The following is a 5,931-nucleotide window of genomic DNA, read 5'->3' as shown; positions in this document are numbered from 1 at the left end:
TCATACCATATTTCTTCTTATCCTTGATCAGTGTTACCCGGGCACTTGAATCTAGAGAACATTAAGCTCTGAACTATACCTAAAATGGAATAGAGTGTTGCTTGAGATTGTTATCATGAGAAGTGAAAATAACAACAATATCAATTACCTGTACCAGAAGATGAAATAGAGATTACAAATACTCACAAAGTTGGTAAAATCCTTAACTTTCCAATTGATGACAAGAATCTTAGATCTTATCTATGAATATCAACATCATTATGCTAATAATAATTACAATCATAGCTATTATTATTGGTAAAACTTTCGGATCAAATATAGAAACCAAAACTGGACACAAGATTTTTGAAGCATAACAATAAGAGTTTATAGATGAAAAATTGAAACTGTAATTCCAATTTTGTATTTTTCTCTCATTCAAAAATAATTTTCATCCAAAAAATGGCTCGTCTTCAATTGCTACTTGAGCTTTGGTTGCCTCAAATTAAGATGAAACAATATCTGTGACTAATGTCATCATGTAAAACTTAACTAAAATGGCACTATCAAATGCTATGAAATAGAACCAAGAACATAGCATGTACCAAACAATAGAACTGTTGTTCTGTTTTCCTTTTCCTCTTCGTTGTTAGGGCTGACGGGCTAATGAGAGGATGACAAGAAACTTCTAATAATCAAGTCAGGTTCAAATGGAAGATTTAGGAAATTGAGTATTCTCACACTAATTTCTTGTCCTTTTCCTACTTGCTAGTTCTTAAGAAAGTCTATTTTAGCAAGACGTCAATATTCAACCATAAAAGATTGCGATTGGATATTAGTTCCATTTCATCAATTTTGGCCACAAACTCAACTCATTAACTCTCCATGAGCCCTTTATTTAGCATTAAGAACTAAGACCAAAGGCAATATTGAGAAAACAATATACTTGTTGAGTGCTTTTATTGAGGAAGATGTTTTGTCGCAAAGTATCAAAATCGATATTTGCTATGGTCTCTCAAAGAATGATTTGTTAGATGAAAACAAATGAGTTTCGATTGAACTTGAGAAGAACCAATCTTCCAACTGTCAAAAAACCAAAAGCATTAACACGCCTTTTAAAAGGAAAACCCCTAAACCCACACAGATTTAGCAAGGGATGAACCCTTTACAAAGCAATGGTTTTACCAAAAGATATCAAATTCCTCGCACGTTACTTGCGTGTCTCTTCCTGATAAGCATACACCTATTCCATTAATATACAGGGAAATTGAAAATTCTATATAGATGCAAAGTAAGGAAATAAATTGCTTGGCATGAACAAAATCCCAATTTGTGAAGTTCCATTCCCAAAATAACATTCTTCTTTTTTTTTCCACAAACAAAGATAGAGGCATTAGTTTACAAACGTGTTCGATTCAATCAATCTCACAAAAAAACCAAAACCCACAATCTCAACCCCTCAAAATGATAGATAAAAATATAAGAAATAAACTTTAACTGTGGAATAGAGTAAGTGATTGCGGAAACTTTGTGAATTGGAGAATGAAGTGTAGAAGCAGGGTCGGCCCTGAGAATTTTGAGGCCTAAGCGATTAATTATTATGAGGCCTTAATTTTTTTCTTTTTAAATTTATAACAAGTAGAAATACTTAAATATTTAAGTTAAAACCACAGCTATATTTGAAAACCTTGGAAGTGCTACACAATATAACTTCAGTTTCCAATATCACTCTAAGTTAACTGGAATTCATCATACATTACTATTGTTTTAATGAGAATTCACCACTGCAGCAAAGTACAAATCCCAAGAAACAAAATAAATAACTTAATAAAATAAAGTAGGTCTTTGATATTCATAAACCCAGGCAGCAAAGCTCTATTATTAATGCAGACCGGAGTAAAACATAAAATTTTGGAATTCAAACCTACCCAGACTCATCATCAGGGTGCGCAATAACCAGCAACACGTTTCTCTATCGGAAAACCATTCCTAGCAGCAAACAACACAAAATAATCTTGAAAAAACTTATTTAAAACATCCCTAACCATATTTACAGAGATATACACAAACATGATTCATTACCATCATTTAAGAATGCAGCTTTGGAATCCACAACAAAATTTGCACCCAAAGTACAATTAATAATACGATGATGATTAGCCACGCCATGTAGAACCCTCCAGCTGGAAACTAAATAAACAATGGCCTTACTGAAGCATTTAATCGAACAACTTTACTTCATGATTCGCTTGTCCCATTCAAACATTCATTATAAGTGTAATTTGTAATTTGTTGAAAATAATTAGCTAGCACACCAAACATTATTAGAAGTGTACAAATATGAAGCAGTAAAAAAGTAAAATCAACACAAAATGAGAAGTGAATAAGCTATAAGGAGAAGCAGAAACACAGTTGGGAGATAAAAAATTGGGCTATCCCCTGTCATTCCTACTTGCTCAATTGATCTTACTCCTGGCAAATAAAAATGGCGAGCCTGCCCTATCACCGCCTCGATTGTTTGAGATTGACTGGAAGAACAAAGAAGAGGTGATTGATTAGGAGAGGAAGATGCGATCAATTCTGCGAGAGATCAATTCCAATATAAAAAAAATTTCACCTTTTTTTTTTGAGGCCCTAGGGCCGGCAGTAGGAGGAACACCAGCAGAACAATACGCCAAAGATTACATTCCGGGTCGAAGTCAAGATCCGCGCTCCGTGGAGGCAACTGCTCGGAGACCTCACGGAGCTCCACGCTGCGCGGAGACAAAACTTGGTGGACCGGAATTTGAGCCGCAACCGTTGTTGGAGCAATTAGCTTCACGGACAGTTGTTTTTCTTTTGCTTCAACCACGCCTGAGGTGATGCTTTAGACATTCGATTTTCCTAAATTTTTGGATAAAAATATTGGCTAGCTCTTTTACGTGTGAAAATGGATGAGGAGATGGTTGTCTGTGTAATGGCGCGTGAAAATGGAGATGAGGTTGGGTGAAGATGAAAAAATATAAAAATAAAAATAATAGGAGGACGATAGGAAATTGTGACGCCTGTCCAGCCAATGTTGGACCAAGTTACACGATTCGTGTGGATGACCGCGCACACACACACACAGACCATGTTCTGAGAAATCGAAAGATTCCATTAACCAAAGCTCAGTGGAGTAGATGTTTTAGCCAAGTATCCCGAACTCCTTAAACAAGTTAAATTTCGAGGACGAAATTATTTTAAGTGGGGGAGAGTTGTAACGACCAAAAAAATAAAAAATAAAAAAAAATCTTGTTCCTCGTTTTAAAAGAAAAATTCCTTGTAAAACCCAAAAATAGTTTGAGTTATATTATTGCGTCGCTATGACCCTTCCTAAGAATTTAATTAAAGCTTTGGTCGCGATAGTAAAGTTATGTGCACTTGTTTTAAACTTTTTATAAGGTGTCGAAATCTCTTTTAAACGATAAATATTTATTTTGACGACACTTTTTATAAGGTGTCAAAATGATATAGCGACACAATAATATAACTCAAACTATTTTTGGGTTTTACAAGGAATTTTTCTTTTAAAACGAGGCACAAGATTTATTTTTATTTTTATTTTTTTTGGTCGCTACACCTCTCTCCCGAGAAATGTCATTCTGTACTGCAGTTCTAAAGTAGTGGCAAAAGTAAAAGGAGAACCAAGGGCAACGTATGTAGCTCCACCATCAACATCCTAACAAAGAAGGCAAAAACACCATCAAATGTCATAAATCAAGGACCTCAAATGTGCACAAATGCGCACCCTCGCACACACCCACACCCACACCCACCACCTTCCACAAACTCATAGATGCACAATCCTGGTGGACAAAGAAACTCAAATTAATGCCAGCACCATCGATTTCTTTTACTTGCACATATAACATTCTCACATAGATTACATTCCCTTTGGATATACAACTATTATGCGTCTTTTTGGATATACATCGGATATCAACAGTAGCACCAATCATTGCCAGAGACACTGTCCCATATGTCTCCGCGGGTTCCATTTTCTTCGGTAAAACCCAGCAGCACAAACCTCAACAAATGAGTGAGAACCCTTCCTCAAACCGATTTGCATGAAGAATGATATGGGTACAAGCTTCATATGAGAAAAAACTCACATTATTTCTGGAGAAAAATGACAAAAGTAGGAAAAAAATAACAAATTACCTTAACCACAACATCAGATTTCGCTTCGGCAAGAGAATCCCTCAAGTTCTAAACTTAAGCTGGTCCCCACACAAATGCAAAGAGTTTCTATCATCTTGGCACAAATTAGTAGAACATCATGAAGGAGCGGTTATAATTCCTTCTTTCAAGAGCTTCATAATACAAAAGAAGCAAAACGTGCAAGTTAATAATGGTTCATTCATTTATCTACAATCAAGCACGAGTTATGATGAATATGTACAACCTCAGTATCCAGGAAATGAAGCATGCCTCAGCATATTTCAAGAGCTACCCTGCATTCAACTGAGATTTTAACTAATGAATAAAGTTGAAGTTGAAGAATCAGAAGTGTCGAAGTTGTAAGTAAGAAGTTTATTTTTAAGAAAAAAATAAGAATAAGAAGAATTGACTATCAAAAAGAAATTAAAATTACCAACTCCGATGGCAAAGACATTCTTCAATCCTCTCACAACTTCATGCACAAGAAGGTCATTGTGGTCCCAAACATTGAAATGGGATTGCCTTAAGAACTTAGGAAAGTTGTATTCTCCATTTTCAGGCTCCACATATTCGAGCATTAGCATATTCCATTTTATAGATCTCTAAAGGCAATATTTGGTCCACCAAGTAATATAATATCGTTAAGGAAATAAAGAAAGAATTACAAACGAGGTGAAAATTTCTTTTAAATAAGATGCTTTGCTTTGTTTTATTTGATTCTTGTTCTATGATGTAGAATTTGGGGAGACGTAGGCAAGATATGAAGCATGAACGGCAAGATGTTAAGGCAAATTTTTGAGAATTGATCTCCATGTCGTTGAATTCTAATGATACACAGTCCTAAAATAAGCATAGTATTGGTTTAAGAATGTAGAAAAAATGGCTTCGTACAAGTTATATGCTATAATAGATGTCAAAATTGCAAATTCTTGTAGTGGATTAGAGAGTATATTTCTTTGTGATTTTACATGGCCATATGCAGGCAACCATTTCTTACTCATAAATGGGGAAAAAAAAAAAAAAAAAAAAACTCCATTGACAAGCTCGAGAACTGCCATTCTTAATGCTCTAATTGAATAAGCTTGAGAATCCTTAATTCTTTAAGAACACAATCTAGCTTAAAGAAATGTTGTGCACAAAAAGAAAATTTTCATTATTCAACCGAAAACATTATCAGGAGTCAACTTTTCATTGATCAATTGGAAACTTTATCAAAAGGCATTTTAAGCTAGACATTTCTGGACATTTATTGCCGACGACCAATTTTAATTTGTTGAACAAACATGGCATTGTAGGCAACACTATCATATGCCAACCACCCATTGAGTTTGTCCTTTCTTAAAAAGAAGAAAGAAAAGAAGGCAGGAAACTATAAAATTTGCCTATTTTCATCCGAGCTTATAATCATACCTATAAATTGCTTTCTTTTTCCACTTTCTCAAGTTCTCATATAATTCACAAACTCTAAAAATATATTGTTAAGGTAGTCTGACACGGAAATCAAAACAAGCAACCATACAATGTATAAGCTAACTTATCAACAAAATAAGCTAAACTCGAAAAGTAAGTCTTACATCATCTGCGTAGGAGTAATAATGTAAGAAGCACCGATACTTGTAAACTTGTTACGTTTTACGTACCCATATCTATACGTTGATACTCTCCGATACCCTTCGATACATACCGGATATTTGTTTTTTAATTATTTTATATATTTTTAAATTTTTTGATATGTATCCAATTTGTATTTTTTAATTATTTTATATTTTT

The sequence above is a fragment of the Olea europaea genome, chromosome 16, assembly GCF_002742605.1.
Source record: "Olea europaea var. sylvestris chromosome 16, O_europaea_v1, whole genome shotgun sequence".
NCBI lineage: Eukaryota > Viridiplantae > Streptophyta > Magnoliopsida > Lamiales > Oleaceae > Olea > Olea europaea.
Note: the sequence above shows the minus strand (reverse complement) of the source record.